The sequence below is a fragment of the Bos indicus genome, chromosome 29 (genome assembly GCF_029378745.1).
Source record: "Bos indicus isolate NIAB-ARS_2022 breed Sahiwal x Tharparkar chromosome 29, NIAB-ARS_B.indTharparkar_mat_pri_1.0, whole genome shotgun sequence".
Classification (NCBI taxonomy): Eukaryota; Metazoa; Chordata; class Mammalia; order Artiodactyla; family Bovidae; genus Bos; species Bos indicus.
Genome location: NC_091788.1, coordinates 45,415,510 through 45,432,813, shown reverse-complemented (window position 1 = coordinate 45,432,813; position 17,304 = coordinate 45,415,510). Strand labels below are relative to the sequence as shown.

Genomic DNA, 17,304 nt, shown 5'->3' with positions numbered 1-17,304 from the left:
GCACATACTTTAGTATTCCCGTGTCAGTTAGGGGCAAGGCCTCGGGCCTCAGGTGTCCCTCATGCTGCCTTCATCACAGGTTCACCCAGAGGCCGCGTCCCATCAGTGGGCATACTGGCTCCGTTCTCCTTCAGGGCCCCTGGAGGAAGCGGCCCGGGAAGCGGCTCTGAGTAGTCCACGCCTCACTTGGTGCCCCCTCTATGTGCTGCGCTGCGGGCACCTCTGCCTTCCTCTTCTCACAGCTCCTGCTCCCTTCCGGCCTGTTCGCCCCTTGTTTGGGGTGGGGGCTCATCCACAGCAGCTCCTTGAGAAGCATCACCTGGAGGTCAGTCGTAGCAGCCCTGTTCTTTCTTTTTATTTCACCTTCACACATAATTGATGGTTCTGCTGGATGGAGAGTTTCAGGCTGGAAATCATTTTCCCTTTGCAGTTTTGAAGACTGCTTTGTACCTTTCTATCTTCCCAAGTTGCTGTTGAGAAATCCCAAACCTTGCTGATTTCGGGTTCTTTGTGCCCCCTTTCCCCCACTTTCTGAAAGCTTACAGCGTCTGACATGTCACGCCTTGCGTGGTGTGGGTCTGCATGCGTCCATCCTGTTGGCCCAATGCATACTTGCGTGTGAAACGTGACCTCCTGTCCTGGGGGTGTGTTGAATTATTTCTTCCCCTGTGTTTTCCCTGTCCTCTCTTTCTGAAACTGTTATTTAATTTTTGGATCTCTTGAATGGCCTCACATTTTTTCCCCTTTCTTGCCTACTTTCCATTTCTTTGTCCTTTGGTTTCAGTCTCTAGGAGATTTCCTTAACCTAATCTTCCAACCCTTCTATTGATTTTTTTTTTTTTTTGTCTTTCCCATCATATTTTTTCTTTCCAAGAGCTTTTCTTGCTCTCTGACTAGGTCTTTAAAAATATATGCAAGCATCCTATTGTCTCACCTGTGTAATCTCTTGCTTCTTTGAGGATATTAGTACTGTGTTTAAGTTTTTTCCTCCTTGCATTAACTGTTTCCTCCAAATTGCTTTTTTTCTGCTGCTTTTCTTTGGTCTCTGTCTTTGAAGGAATCTGTTCTCAGCTGCACAGGGATCTTTGGTTGCCTGCTCACAATTAGTAGTAGGGGCTAAAAACTGCCTGGGAGTCCAGCTTCCCGCGTGCACAGTGGTGATGAGGCATGCTGTTTGTTGGGGAACCTCAGTGGCAATATCCTGAGGTCTTCCCTCTTGGGCTGGGTCAGGTATTGGAGGAGGGGAAGGGCTGGTTGCTTGTGCTCTAGGGGCTGAGGGGGCGAGGGGACGGGATGAACAGGCTCACTTAACCTTCCCCTCCTGTTTCTGACAGAGTACCCCGGCCCTCAGATGTGCGTTGCACCCCCAGTGCAGACCCTGAGCTTTGCTCTCTCCAGAGAGCAGACCTCTGTTCTTCAGGAGAGGGCAGGGGAGGGTGGTCTCCAGCAGCGTGAGGATCTAGGGACTAACTGCTTCTCAGAAGCTCTCACCAGCTTCCACTGTACGTATCAGCCCGTTCATCCCAGGACCTGGCTCACAGTTCCCTGCCCTTTCTTGGATTCTGTGGTGGACACTGGTAGATGATCAGCCTTCCCACTGCCAGGTAGGGCCGTGATGTTCCTGTGGTCTCCCCTCCTGGTCTCCCTGTCTTTGGGGATTGACAGCTTAAAAGACAAAAACCTGTTGGGACTTCCCTGGTTGGCTATTGGTTAAGACTTTGCCTCCTGATGCAGCGGGTGTGTGGGTTCAGTCCCTGGTTGGGGAGCCAAGATCCACCATACCTCAGAGCCAATAAACCAAAACATAAAACAGAAGCAATATTGTAACAAATTCAGTAAAGACTTGGAAAAACAAGTGGTCCAATTAAAAAAAAAAAATCTAAAAACAAAAATCTCTGTCAGTCCATCCTAAAGGAAATCAACCCTAAATATTCATTGGAAGGACTGATGCTGAAGCTGAGGCTCCAATTTGGCCACCTGATGTGAAGAACAGACTTATTGGAAAAGACCCTGATGCTGGGAAAGATTGAGGGCAAAAGGAGAAGAGGGCGGCAGAGGAGATGGACATGAATGTGAGCACACTCTGGGAGATAGTGAAGGACGGAGAAACCTGGTGGGCTACAATCCATGGGGTTGCAAAGAGTCAGAAACGACTTAGCAACAACAAAGTTTTGGTGGGATTTTGGGCGGGAGAGAAAAAAAAAATTACCCAGACAGGAGCAGGCTTTGTGCAGAGAAAAGGGCGTCCAGGTGGGGAGCGTCTCAGGGGAAGGAGTGCTCTGATGGGAGACGGGAGCGTGCTTGGACCACTTGGGAACGAGGAGGAGGCAGTTTGGCTGGTGTTAGGACCCCAGAGGCTGAGGGATGGTGGGAAGTGAGGCTTGATAGGCAGGTGGGACTAATGACGGGAGGCAAGATTCTTACCGGTGGGCAGTAAAGGTCATAGCAGGGTTTTTTAAAAAGAGAGTGAAAGGAATCCTGCATTTGGGGTGTTCTCCCTGGTATACAGCGTGAATTGCTAGCTAAAGCCAGCCAGTGGCAATGAATGGTCATGGATAGGGGGCTTTTACAGTAGTTCAGGTAGTCAAAAGGGTGCCATCAGGGTGGGTTAGTGGAAATGAAAGGAAGGAGGATGTGAGTGACTTCAGAGGAAGAACTGATGGGCCTTCTTGACCGGATGTAGGAAAGGGAAGGGCAAAAATGACCCCAGACTGAAGCCCTAGTTCTCTGGGGACAGAGGACAAGGGGTATTGGGTTTTGGGAGTGTGTCATCTGGGATGGGGGAGGGACAGGGTAAGCTCTGTTACAGAATCGACATTTGACGTGTATGTCCAACAGCTGATTTCATTTCAACCTGCAAATGCCTCTGCTGCTTAAGAGAGAGAGGAAGGGGGGGTGGGGGTGGGGAGGGAAAAGATATCAAGGTTATGTGAACCAGGAGATCAGTCCCCTAAAAAGCAAGGACTCATTTTCACATTGTTAAATGAGATTACCAAAGGAATCTTTATCGTGATGTTCTCACAGTTTCATTAGTGTTGCAGAATGGTTTCTGAACTGCCTTGAGTGTAGGGAGCGTTTCTGATTCATTTCTTCCTTAGCTCATCCTCATGTTTTGACCGAATTAAGCACTCTATACAAGAGACTTTTACAACAGACACAGAGGCCTCTTTTTATATTTATATATGTATATATTGGAGTATAGTTGATTTGGGCTTCCCAGGAGACTCAGTGGTAAAGAATCAGCTGCCAAGCAGGAGGTGCAGGTTCAGTCCCTGGGTTGGGAAGATCCCCTGGAGAAGGAAATGACAACCCGCTCCAGTATTCTTGCCTAGGAAATCTTGTCCAGGCTCCTGGCCAGAGGAGCCTGGGGGCTGCAGTTCCTGGGGTTACAAAGAGCTGGACACACCTCCGCTGCGAAACAGCAGCGCAGCTGATTTACCATGCTGTGTTAATTTCAGGTGTTCGGGAAGGTGATTCAGTTATACACGTACATCATCCACTCCTTCTAGCTTCTTTTCCCCCATGGGTTATTACCGAATGTTGAGTAGAGTTTCCTGTATTGTACAGCAGGTCCTTGTTGATGGTCTAGTTTACATATAATAGTGTGTCCTGTGTTAGTCCCAAATCCCTGATTTGTCCCTCCCCGCGGCCTTCCCCTTGGTAACCGTGAGTTCATTTTCTGTTTGGTACATAGATCACTTGTATCATTTTTTCAGATCCCACATATAACCAGTATCACATGATATTTGTCTGACTTACTTCACTCAGTGTGACCTCTCTAGGCCCAGCCATGTTGCTGCAGATGGCGTCACTTCACTCTTCTTATGGCTGAGTAGTATTCCCTGGTGTATCTGCGCTGCGTCCCTTTCGTCCGTTCCTTGGCAGATGGGCATTTGGGTTGTTTCCGTGTCCTGGCCGTTGAAAGCAGTGCTGCAGTGGACGCTGGGGTGCACGCGTCTTTTTGAATTGCGGTTTTCTGCAGATGAATACCCAGCAGCGGGACTGCCGAATCATCTGGCAGCTCCGCGTTTCATTTTTTAAGGACCTTCCGTAGTGTTTTCCATCGTGGCTCTGCCAGTTTACGTTCCCACCCCCAGGGTAGGAGGGTGGCCTTTTCTCCATACCCTCTCTAGCTATGGTTTCTAGATTTTCTGATGATGGCCATTTTGACCAGTGTTAGGAGGCATCTCACTGTAGTTTTGATTTGCATTTCTCTGGTAATTAGCATGATGGACAGGGAAGCCTGGTGTTGCTGCAGTCCATGGGGTCTCAAAGAGTCGGATATGACTGGGTGACTGAACTGAACTGATGATTAGTGATGTTGAGCATCTTTTCATGTGCTTTTTGGTCACCTGTACATCTTATTTGAAGAAATATTTAGATCTTCTGGCTTCCCTGTGGCTCAGATGGTAAAGAATCTGTCTGCAATGTGGGAGACCAGGGTTCGATCCCAGGGTTGGGGGATCCCCTGGAGGAGGGCATGGTGACCCACGCAAGTATTCTTACCTGGAGAATCCCCATGGACAGAGGAGGGTGGCGGGCTACCGTCCATGGGGTCACAGAGTCAGACACGACTGAGTGACTAAGCACAGCACAGCACACAGCCAATTTTATGATGGGATTTTTTTATATTGAGCTGCATGAACTGTTTGTGTATTTTGGAGATTAATCCTTTATTGGTAGCTTCGTTTGCAAATATTTTCTCCCATTCTGTGGGCTTTTTAGTTTGTTTATGGTTTCCTTTGCTGGGCAAAAGCTTTTAAGTTTAACTAGATCCCATTTGTTTGTTGTTATTTTCATTATTCTAGGAGGTGGATCTGAAAAGATATTGCTGTGATTTATGTCTAAGAGTGTTCTGCCTATGTTTTCCTCTAAGAGTTTTACAGTATCTGATCTTATATTTGGGTCTTTAATACATCTTGAGTGTTTTTGTGTGTATACAGTACTGGAGAATGTTGTAATTTATTCTTTTACAGCTAATTGTCCAGTTTTCCCAGCACCACTTATTGAAGAGACTTTCTTTTCTCCATTGTATACTTTTGTCTCCTTTGTTGTAGATTAATTGACCATAGGTGGTGGTGGTTGTTCAGTCGCTAAGTCGTGTCTGACACTTTGCAACCCCACGGACTGCAGCTCGCTGAGCTCCTCTGTCCTCCATTGTCTCCCAGAGGTTGCTCAAATTCGTGTCCATTGAGTCAGTGATGCTATCTAACCATCTCATCCACTGCTGCCGTCTTCTCCTTTTGCCTTCAATCTTTCCCAGCATCAGGGTCTTTTCCAATGAGTAGGCTCTTTGCATCAGGTGGCCAAAGCATTGGAGCCTCAGCTTCAGCATCAGTCCTTCCAATGAATATTCAGAGTTGATTTCAACTCTTCTCTAAATATTTGATAGAATTCACCTGTGAAGCCATCTGGTCCTGGACTTCTGTTTGTGGAAGTTTGAAAATCACGGTTTCAGTTACAGTACTTGTGACTGGTCTGTTCATATTTTATATTTCTTCTTAGTTCAGACTTGGAAGATTATACTTTTCTAAGAATTTGTCCATTTCTTCTAGGCTGTCCATTTTATTGGCATACAGTTTCTTGCATTGTTCTCTTATGATCCTCAGTATTCTGTGGTGTCACCTGTAACTTCTCCTTTTTCATTTCTAATTGTATTGATTTGAGCCCTTCCCCCCTTTTTATGACTAAAGGCTTATCAATTTTGCTTATCTTTTCAAAGAACTAGCTTTTCGTTTCATCAACCTCTTCTATTGTTACCTTTTCTATTATTTTTCATCTCTATTTCATTTATTTTTACTCTGATCTTTATAATTTCTTTCCTTCTACTAACTTTGAGTTTTGTTTGTTCTTCTTTCTCTAATTGCTTTAGGTGTAAGTTAGACTGCTTATCTGAGAGTTTTCTTGTTTCCTGAAGTAAGACTGTATTGCTATCAACTTCCCCCAGAAGCCTCTTTATTTGAGTTCTGTAGCCTAAAGGGAAAGTGGAGAAGGGTACCCCTCACCCAGGCCACGCTTAATGCCTTTCTTTAGGTCACTGTGGGATGCTTAGCCCGTCTGGGTGTTCTTTGAACTGTGGGTCCCAGGGAGGTGAGGAAAGGGCCCTAGTTGTAGCATTTGCCGATTTCTGTCATGTACAGACGCCCACTGGGGTCAGTTTCACGTTGCCAGTTCACTGTTACCGAGCCCAGCGTTGGAAAGGGCAGCGCCAGGGAGCCAGTAGGGCCAGCAGCACCTGTGTGGACGGCTCATAGGTCTTCACCCAGAGGATGTGCCTGAGTGGGATGACCTCATTTCTTAGGTGGTCCAGCTTGCTTTGACTGAGGAGGCTATGGGGGTCCGGTTGTGCTTCAAAGCATCGTCTTCACAAACAAGGTGCTTCTTGCATAGCCCGGCCTCACCCGGCTGCCTCTGGTGCCCCTTCACGACCCCAGCCCCGCCTACCTCTGCCCATCAGAAGCAGGGCCAGTCCCCACTTCAGCCTCTGTACTGCTGATACTGAAAACTGACATTTATAATAAAGGCCAATTTATGTGCCAGACACTCTTCTGAGCCGCTACACACATTAACCCGTTTGATCTTTGCACGCAGGCTGTGCACATGACTGTCATTAATGCTGATTTTACAGATGAAGAAATCAAGGCCTGGAGGTTATGTAGCCTGCCCAGAGCTAGGTGGGCTTGGTGGAGCCCCGATTGGAACCCAGGCTGGTGGACCCCTGAGGTCTTCTTGCTGTGTTCTCCCTGCCCTGTTAGGTCACATCTGGGAATTCTCTTCACATGTTTTTTCCTCAGATCCAGTCAGGGTCTCAGCACTGCTGGTGTACTGGGGTTGCCAGATAAAATACAGGCTAGCTAATTAAGTTCAAATTTCAGGTAAACCAGTAACTTAATACTGTAAGTATGTGCCGTATATTGCATGGGATATACTTGTACATTTTTCTAAGAATGCAGTTTAGTTGAAATTCAAATTCTCACTGAACAGTTTGCATTTCAGTTGGCTGAATCTGGAGGCCCTTAGCTCAGTGGCTTTATCTTGGTTGAGAAGAGAGTCAGGTGCCCAGGAGGAGACTGAAGTAATCAGTCTTGCCACTCACATTTCTCTGCCAAGGTTGTGCTAAGAACTACCAGTCTCTGACTCACGTACACTTTATTTAAATTATTATTGTTTTTAATTTTTTGGCAATGCACATGGGATCCTGGTTACCCAATGAGGGATCGAACCCATGCCCCCTGCAGGGGAAGCATGGAGGGAAGTCTGTCATGGCACATCTTAAACTGAAATACATTTGTGCTTCAGGTGTGTCCAACTCTGTGTGACCCCAGGAACCGCAGCCCACCAAGCTCCGCTGTTCATAGGATTTCCCAGGCATGAATACTGGAGTGGGTTGCCATTCCCTTTTCAGGGGGATCTTCCTACCCAGGGATTGAACCTGTGTCTCCTGCATTGGCAGGCAGATTCTTTACCACCACACCGCCAGGGAAGCCCAAAGTAAAATATACTTAATATCTAAATTCCAAATGTATCTAACTTTTGCTTTTCTTCTTTAAAGAAAGAATATTAACACAACCTGTTATAGGAAGACGCCAAGATACAGCTAAATCACAAGAGAAACTTAAGAAATCTCGTGGTGTGTGTGTGCTCAGGTGCTCAGTTGTCGGCTACAACTGTGGACATCTCTTAAGTTTCCTGTATTAGCAGGCAGATTCTTTACCACCGGTGTCACCTGAGAAGCCCAAGAAATCGCATAAATCAGTCTAATGTTTTGTTATTCTAGAAGACGCACTTGACCTAAATCAACTCATTCAGAAAAAAGTTTTAAACCTCCTCAGAGGGAAATGTCATTTCTTTTTCTAATCAGTCTCTTTTGCTGACCTGACCAGCCAGCTATTTTTCTTAAAGCTTATCTCATCCTGTCTTTATTAAAAAGACTTTCTTAAAGTCTCATCCTGTCTCTCGGAGCAGCCGTGGCTAACCAGGAGTTCGGGTGTGAACAAGGAGCCCACTTCAGGTCCAACTGCAGGTCCACCGTCCCTGGGCTGCTCCTTCCCTGGCTGTGCCTCTCAGAATGTGATGTCTTAGCCTAGAGAGCTGGGACACAGAAGCCACTGGTCCTTTCAGCCCTTGGCGGGGTCAGTGCCTCAGATGGTCCCCTGGGTCCCAACCAGCCACACCCTCCTGGCTGCCCACGGCCGTCACCGGGTTGTTCTACACTGGGACTCAGAGCAGGGGGCGCTGTTCATCCAGTTCAAGGCCCGTCTTTCACCTGAGCGGAACTCCTGGGGGTGCTCCGTCCTTTAACTCCTCGTAGCCCACCCTCCTGTCTCCATACAGCATTGGCTCTATTTCCTGAGCTCCTCCTCTGCAGGGTATGCTGCTGCTGCTAGGTCACTTCAATCGTGTCCGACTCTGTGTGACCCCATAGACGGCAGCCACCAGGCTCCCCCATCCCTGGGATTCTCCAGGCAAGAACACTGGAGTGGGTTGCCATTTCCTTCTCCAATGCAGGAAAGTGAAAAATGAAAGTGAAGTCGCTCAGTCATGTCCGACTCTTAGTGACCCCATGGACTGCAGCCTACCAGGCCCTCCGTCCGTGGGGTTCTCCAGGCAGGAGTACTGGAGTTGGGTGCCGCAAGGTATAGCCTGCTTTTACTCCCACCCCCACAGCTCACTTTCCCTGCCCCACTCCTTCCCGCATGGTCATGTAACCATTTTAAAGTACACTTTCAGTTTTAACCTTATTAAAATGAAGTAAATTTTGACCATTGAGACCACTGAGTGTATACATGATAACACTTCCCTGTACAACTTCTGTTTCCCTGAGTTACTTTTTACCTCATTCCTTCTTCCCCAGACCAGCTGTAACTTGCCACCTCCTCTGTGTTCTTTCAGAGATATCAGGTAATCCAGCCTTTTGGTCTGGTGTAGAGCCCCCATCCCCCTTGGAGCCGCACGCCGGGAAGCTTGCTGGCCTGTGCTGTTGTCTGGAGCAGCCGTTCCCGCAGCCGCTGGGGCCTGCGTCATCCCCTGAGGACCCCGGCTTCCTTCCGTGCCCCCCAGGCCTCTTGTCTTGGTTTGTGTACTCCCTTGGTTCATCAGCACGCGTCCCCCAGGGACTTCCTGGACAGACGCACATGCGGGTGGGAAGACTTCCTTGGCCAAGTCCTGTCTGAACACACCTTTGTTTTGCCCCCACACTTGATTGACAGTCTAACTGGGTAGAGAATTCTAGGTTGGAGAGTGTGTCAACTTTAAAAAGATGCATATTGTGAGAACTGTGAGTTAAATTTTCTCTGGAGCAAAATGCGGACTGCAGCCCTGGAGACAGCACCTCAGGTGGCCCTGAGACTGCTATGAAGAGTTGGGGGGAAAGTGTGATTTTGGTGAAGGGGGATTACATGCAATGAGGCACATACTTTCCAGAAGGTTTCTACTGTCTCATAAAGCTTTGCTAGTCAGGAGAAACAGTCGTCACCATGAAGGATATTAGCCCTTTTCCAGATATGGGGAGAATTGGGTTCATAAAATCAGCTCCTGAAAATATCTAACCGTCTGAAGACCTGTCCTGCCAGTTTCTCCTGGAGCACAGAATGCCTCATTCCTGTTCTCCACGTGAACTCCTTTCAGGACATGTTGAAGGTCACCAGCTGCAGCAGCACACGATTTCATCCTTGTAGAGGTAGATGACAAATGCCCGTGGCAAGTGCCAATTTGTAGTTGATAAGAGTTTCCCTCAGAAGTGTCTCCGTGCCACCATGACCTCCTCCTTGTCTTCGGGAGTCTAGTGTGCTGCATGGTGGCCCCTAGAGATGTCCAGGTCATCACCCGTGGCACATTAGCAAGGAGAAGGGTCTTTGCAGAAATGACCAAGTGAAGGATTCTGACAGGGGAGGTGACCCTGGCTTATCCGGGGACCATAAATGCCGTCTCAATTGTCCTCAAAAGAGAGGTGCGGTTCTAGGAGACACACTGCGGTTCTAGAAGTGATGACAGAGGCAGAGACAGGAGTGATGCAGCCACAAGCAGAGGTGGCCCGGAAGCTGGAGGAGGCGAGGAAAGACACTGCCCTGCAGCCTCCCGAGTGGGTGTGACTGCCTGCGCCTCGGTCTGGGCCCAACGAAGCAGATGCGGAACGTCCGGCCTCCAGAAGTGAACATCTCGGTTATTTTAAGCCACCGAGAATGAATACAGGAAGCTAACAGGATGCCCCAGTCTTACTTGGAGGCAGCACTCTTCGCGTCGGCTGGGGCTCAGAGGGTCTGCGCCACCCAAGGGTGCGTCCCTCGGCTCCAGGAGGCGCTGCCGGCTGACTCTACCCTGCATCCCCCATCAGGGGCTCCCCGAGAGTGGGCTCCCTGGACTCAGTCTCCCATTTTCTCACCTTACCTCCGATTTGCCACGTGTCAGTCTTTTTGTAATACTTTCTGGGTGATGTCCTCGACTGTCTCCTGATTCTTCTATTTATTATGTTTAAAAATGTCTGCGATGCTATTTTTAATCCCCTAGAGCTCTTTCTCGTTGCCTTTTTAAAATAGCTGCCGCCTCTTAATGCAATAGCTTCTCTTACTTCTCTGAGATTAATTATAGTTGTTTTTTTTTTTTTCCCACTCCTCTAAGTATCTGCTCTCTCTATTACTTTCTCTTCAGAGTTCCGTGTTTTTATTCCCAATTTGTTTTCGGGGGTTATTCAGCTCTGTCCTCAGACATCTGATGACTTGGGCTGTCCCTTCATGCTAAAGCCGATTGGAAAGTCTGGGCACGGAGGGGCTTGTGGACCAGTGGTCCTTACCCTGAGAGAAGGCTGCAGGCCACCCTTTCTTCGGGCACCCAGTGCATGACAGTAGCCACGGGACGTCCACCCTGGGCTGGTGGGCTCCTGGAGAGGAGCCCTCAGGGTGCTCCCTGGCCATCCGCGTGAGAGCCGCTTTGTAGAGTGAGGACTCTGTGGTCTCCCCTGCTATCCTCGTCCCTGTGAGGTACCCTTCTGGGTCGCGTGCCACGGGGGTGCCTTTCCAGGGACCCAGTCTCTCTTCTTCTGAAAGGCATCGGTGCCTGGTGGGTCAGGAGTAGGGCTCTGGATGCCTGTGACCACTCCACCCAGCTCTGAACTTCCTAGCAGCACGCCCTGGGCACGTGACTCCATCTGTCCTGCCTGAGTCCCAGTGTCCACAACTCTAGACCGGGGAACGCAGGTGGACAGTCGCAGGGGTCGATGTGAGGATTCAGGGAGTGACTGTCCCAGACTCAGCAGGGCTGAGGCCGTTTGCTGTTCCTGTGGCTCTGCTGGCACGTGGTGGGGAGGGGGGTTCGGGCCCCTCAGCCCCTTAGATTATAGCTACATGTGAAAGGGAAAGTCGCTCAGCCGTGTCTGACTCTTTGCGACCCCATGGACTATACAGTCCGTGGAATTCTCCAGCCCAGAATGCTGGAGTGGGCAGCCTTTTCTTTCTCCAGGGCATCTTCCCAACCCAGGGAATGAACCCAGGTCTCCCGCATTACAGGTGGATTCTTTACCAGCTGAGCCACAAGGGAAGCCCGAGAATACTGGAGTGGGTAGCCTATCCCTTCTCCAGCAGATCTTCCTGACCCAGGAATCGAACCAGGGTCTCCTGCATTGCAGGTGGATTCTTTACCAACTGAGCTACCAGGGAAGCCCTTGGACCCAGTGAATCCTGAGCCTCCCAGGCGGCTGCGGCTCACATTCGCTCATGCTGTGACTGCCTCTGCATGCTCCCCACCCCCTAGCTCATTGTCACTTGCCCACATGCTGTGCATCGTCCAGTTTCACGGCCTCTCTTATCTGCTGCCCTGGGCTTTCCCATTCTTTATCCTTGAGGGTTTGTACTGTTTAAAGAAAGATCCTTTGGGGACTTTCCTGGCGGTCCAGTGGTTAGGACTCCACGCTTTCACTGCCGAGGGCCCAGGTCTGATCCCTAGTCGAGGAACTTAATTTCCCACCAGCCGCACAATGCAGCCAACAACAACAAAAAAAGATCCTTCCGCTGATGGGCTTCTCTGAAGGCTCAGCTGGTAAAGAATCCGCCTGCACCGCGGGAGACCTGGGTTCGATCCCTGGGTTGGGACGATCCCCTGGAGAAGGAAAAAGCTACCCACTCCAGTATTCTGGCCTGGAGAATTCCGTGGACTGTATAGTCCATGTGGTCGCAAAGAGTCGGACACGACCGAGCGACTTTCCCTTTCACTGATGTTTTAGTGGGATTGCAGAAGGGTAGAAATGAACCCCTGTGTTTGATTCATACATTCACCAGACCTAACTGTTACCACAGAACTTTAAGTCAGTGAAGGGATAACAGTTTATTCTGGGGTTATCGGTCTTATATTACTGGCTATATTGTCTGTATTTTTCAAATGTTTCATAAAAGAAAGAAAAAAAAAGAAGGAAAGAAAGTGTCTCTTGATCCTAGTACCCTCTAGCTCATCCTGCACCTCTCTTCTTATTTCCACCTTCCTAACATGTTTGTCCAGACATTCAGTTCAGTTCAGTTGCTCAGTCGTGTCCCACTCTTTGCGACCCCATGGACTGCAACATGCAAGGCTTCCCTGTCCATCACCAACTCCTGGAGTTAACTCAAACTCATGTCCATTGAGTTGGTGATGGCATCCACCCATCTCATCCTCTGTCGTCCCCTTCTCCTCCCACCTTCAATCTTTCCCAGCATCAGGGACTTTTCCAATGAGTCAGTTCTTCGAATCAGGTGGCCAAAGTATTGGAGTTTCAGCTTTAATATCAGTCCTTCCAATGAATATTCAGGACTGATTTTCTTTTGGACGGACTGGTTGGATCTCCTTGCAGTCCAAGGGACTCTCAAGAGTCTTCTCCAACACCACAGTTCAAAACCACAGTCCAGACATTGAGGGTTTGCAATGGACACCACCTCGCCTCCCACTGACTCTTGTTGCCTTAGACACTGAACGTTCCTCAGAACCCCAGCTCTCGCGACACTTCCGTGGCCCTGGCTGGTCCCGGTTAGCGGGTGTTTCTGGCCACCCAATCCATCCATCCATCCTGCTCTCTTCTACCAGCAGGAGGGCCCAGACCTTCTCCTGCTCAGGACGTGGCAGACTCACGCCTAGCAGCCTCTTTGGCTTCCCCAGCTGAAGAGCTCGCGGTTAATTCCAGCTCATCAGGGTCAAAGTGGAAGTTGCGTGCCTCTGCCTACTTCCGCGTCTATGTTCCTTAACTTGGCATCGCCCCTGTTCACCCCTCCCCTTAAACAGGAATCGAGAGCCACCCTCGCCGGCGGCCTCTTCACTGTTGTTTGACAGGTCCAGAGGCGATACCCTCAGTGTGTTTCTTGCCCTCATTTTCTCTTGCCTGTGTTAGAATGGCTTCCCTGGGGGCTCAGACGGCACAGAACCTGCCTGTGATGCAGGAGACCCAGGTTCAATCCCTGGGTTGAGAAGATCCCCTGGAGAAGGAAATGGCAATCCACTCCAGTATTCTTGCCTGGAAAATTCCACGGGCAGACGAGCCTGGTGGGCTACAGTCCATGGGCTCGCAAAGAATCGGACATGACTTAGCCACTAACATGCGTGTTAGAACATCTTCCTTGTTCCTCCTCCACCTCTAGTCTTTCCTCCTCAAATTCAGGCTCCTCAGAGCGGCCCCTCTAAACTGCAAATCCCTCCTCCCCTGCCTGGCCTCCTGGGTCGTATTCCCTGACGTTGAGGGTGAGTCTGCGCCCCTTGCTATACATGCAGGCTGGTGACCTGGAGTCCGAGTGTCTGCCCTTCATCTCCTGGGCAGCTCACTCCCTGCCTCTGGCCTCAGTGGACGCTTGCCAGGCTGTTTGCTCCTTTGCCTTTGCTCCTGATGTCCCCATGCCTGACCTGCCTCCTTCCTTATCCTTTGGTTTATCCCCTTGGTGTCTTTCTTCAGGAGGTCTTCCTGCCGAGTCTGCCCACTCTCAATGCAGCTGTATGTTGGCATCGGCACCGTTCAGCACAGACTCGTTTTTGCTGCCACCCACTCGGCCTTCCCTGTCCCAGAGGGGGTGCTGATCACAGTCCTAAATAGCTCCACGCTCTGAAGGCCCCTGCTGTGACCTGCTTGAAACTGAGCAGGTGAGAGAAGGGTTGTTTTTTATTTTTTGGCTGTGTACCTGTCAGCTTGTGGGACCTTAATTCCCTGACAGGGGTGGAACCCGTTCCCGCTGCGGTGGAAGCCCAGAGTCCTCACCGCTGGACCTCCGGGGAAGCCCAAGGGGGCATTTTTAACACAGCGTGCTCCCCAGTCCCTAGTTTTAGGGTCTCTGCAGGTTCCAGTCTTTTGTGGGCAACACGGGTCTGTTTGTTTCCCTGGGCTGCCTTAGCAAAGTACCAAACCTGGGATGGCTTCCACCAGCAGAGATGTGTGGTCTCAGTCTGGAGACCGGAAGTCCAAAGTCAAGGTGTCTGCAGCGCCACGCTCCCTCTGACAGTTCTAGGGGAGGATCTTTCCTTATCTCTTCCAGCTTCCGGTGTTTCCCGCAGCCCTTGGCATTCTCTCCAGGCACGAGGCTGTCTTCTCGCTGAGTCTCCACGTCTTCACCTGTGTCTCTCTGTGTTCACATTTCCTCTTTTATAAGGGCACCAAGCAGACTGAATGAGGCCCACCCTAACGACCTCATTGTTGCGGATTACATTTCCAGCGAGTCACCTTCTGAAGCTCTGGGCTTGGCACTCTCACATATTTCGGGGGGAACAAAAATTCAGCCCAAACGCTGGTGTCTACTTTCCTCCACCTTGAAACTGGGGTGACCTGGGTGAGCGAGGGGGGACAGAGGGGGTCCTCTGTGACTCTCCAGCTGGGGTGAGTGTGCCATGGAGGTGTTGGGGAGTTTTCCGGACCACCTGTACGCCTGCTGTGCTTAGGTGTCTCCCTGCAGAGCATTGTCCAGCCATGTTTAGAATCTAGGCTTTAGTGCCTGTCACCCCACTCGGCCCTGAAACACTGTCCTGGTTTCCACTGTCCGTCTGGGAGCTATTTTGTTTGCTGACCTTGTCCCTTTGACCTTCCTTGTCAACACTTTGGGCTCTTATCTGTGTCAGGGACAGTCCCAGTGGCTTGCATGTACTGCTCCCAGGAGGGGCCATGCCTTATTTATCTTCGTCTAGGTGCTCACATTACTCTGCAAGTTCGTGTGGCCTGGAGTACTCGTTCATTCATTCACTCATTCATTTCCCAGACAGCTCATTTTGGTGTCGGGCACTGAACAGGGTGCTAGGGAGACAGTGAGGGGCAAAATAGAGAATCCCGTCCAGGAAGTCCTCACAGCATCTGGTGAGACGGTCAGTGAATTGTTGGAGCATCAAGTTCCCAGACACAACCTCGCCGAGAACGCACACAAGCCAGAGGACGGTGGATTGTGGCAGGGAGAGTGACCGAGCTTTGCTCAAGACGAATGGCCGCCTGAAGAAGGGTATCTGAGCTGTCTGGGGAGGTGGGGGTGTGCAGGAAGGCCTTCCTGTGTGGTCTGGAAGCATGTGGAGAATTTCAGGCGACTGCCTTCCCTCCGTGAGCCAGCCGGCGTTCGGGTGCCCGTGCAGGTCGGCAGTAGCGCTCCTTTCGCACCAGGGGGCAGTGTTTTCCCTGCAAGTCTGCATGTGTGTGTGGTGACTCTTCAGCTGTGTCTGACTTTGTGACCGCATGGACTATTGCCCACCAGGCTCCTCTGTCCCTGGGATTCTCCAGGCAAGAATACTGGGGCGGGTGGCCATGCCCTCCCCTGAGGGATTTTCCTGACCCAGGGGTTGAACCCGCGTCTCTTAGGTCTCCTGCATTGGCAGGCAGGTTCTTTACCACTAGCACCACCTGGTCTCCCTACCCACATATGAGGCTGGGACGGGGCAGCCTCTGCTGTGCCCACAAGCCCTCTCCTCACCCTCGCCTGCCTGCCGGGATCCTCACAACCTCTCCCTGAACCTCCCCGCTTCCCCGTCCACAGGCCCCTTTGGCCCAGACGGGGCCCGTGGTTGCAGTTGTCACTGTACGGCCCTCTCCTCTCTGCCTGCCCCCTGACTCAAAGATTGACCAGGGCGATACGGAGACACGGTGGCGGGGCAGCTTGGAACTGCCTCTCGGGGTGGGGGCCGGGCCGTGCTGCCCCGGGCCCTGTGCGTTTCCGCTCCGCGTCTGCTCCCGCCTTTGGCATCCCCACGCCCCTTTCTTCTTCTGTCACCTTCCCTGTTTCTCGGATCCTCCCTTCAACTGCCCCTACTCCGAAATCGCAGCCTCGGTCTGTCCTCTCGCTGGTGCTTTGATGTCAGCTGCTGCAGCCTGGCAGCTCAGGCGGTCTTCCCCTTGTATCTGTCCCGCTGGCCGCCAGCCCGGGGCCTCCATCGGACACAGTTAGGACAGCACGGAGCTGCTTGGAAGGAAGGCTCCCAAGAGCGGGCCCCATCCGTCAGCGGCTCGCTTCTGCCACAGCGTGGAGCCCTCTGCCAAGAACTCTTTTTCCGGTTCTGACCTGCTTTTTTGCTGGCAGCCAGCCACTGGGGGCCTCTGGGGGCCGGGGACAGAGCCCGGTGGGGGTGCCGGTGTAGGGGGCAGGGGGTAGGAAGTCACTGTGTGGGAAGGCGCCTCCTTAATTAATTTTGAGATTCCGGGGTCTGTTTCTGACCCACTCTCCCCTCTGCCCCCTCCCCACCTCCCGTCTGGCGCCTCCAGCCCCTGTCTGAGGTGGATATGCCGAAGGACTTGTGGCCTGGGGGTGGGCAGGGCAGGCTGTGGGCTTCCAAAGCTGACACACCAGCTAGTCACCCCGGGAGCAGGCCTGTGGCTCTCCTTTCCTCTGTCTGCCGCCCACAGTTGCCCACGGCGTCTGCAGGAGATGCTGTGTGAAGAACAGGGGTATTTAGGGCGGAAGTAATACAACCGCTCTGAGGAGCACTCCTGGGCCCGCCACTTGGCCACAGCGGTCATTCAGGTGGCCGCTGACCCTGACCCCAGCATGGCTGCCCTAGCCCCGCGGCCGTATTGTCTGGACCACCATTTGGGTGGTGATGGCTCAACAGCAGAATTTTGCACTGCTCCTGGTTGCAAGAGGCAGCCTGGGAGATGTAGTTTAGGTCACGACATAGTGGGACTTCTAGAGACATCTTGATGATTTATTGGACAAATTGAAACTGCCCTAGCTCAGCAGGGACACACAGTTGCCAGCGCCGTTAGCCTGCTGTCTGGTGGGAAGTGCTGAGACCACTGGGATTCCTGCCCAAGTTGAGGCAGTGACACGTTTTCATCAGGAGTGGGCTTTTGGCTTTTGGTTTTCAAGTGCCTGCAGGCTGTGCTTCTGATGAAAGCCA

General features: G+C 51.2%; 1 protein-coding gene across 10 annotated transcripts in view; it reads left to right on the top strand.

The window, feature by feature from the left end:
- The window catches only part of PC (pyruvate carboxylase), a 102,710-nt gene that overhangs the window by 55,721 nt on the left and 29,685 nt on the right, over positions 1–17,304 (top strand). For 3 of the 10 annotated variants that reach the window (XM_070782453.1, XM_070782454.1, XM_019954793.2), the window contains one exon: positions 13,901–14,085. The exons of the other annotated variants lie outside the window; for them this stretch is intronic. The gene's annotated coding sequence lies outside the window, so the exon portion shown is untranslated. The remainder of the gene's footprint in view (positions 1–13,900; positions 14,086–17,304) is intronic. 10 annotated transcript variants of the gene reach the window in all.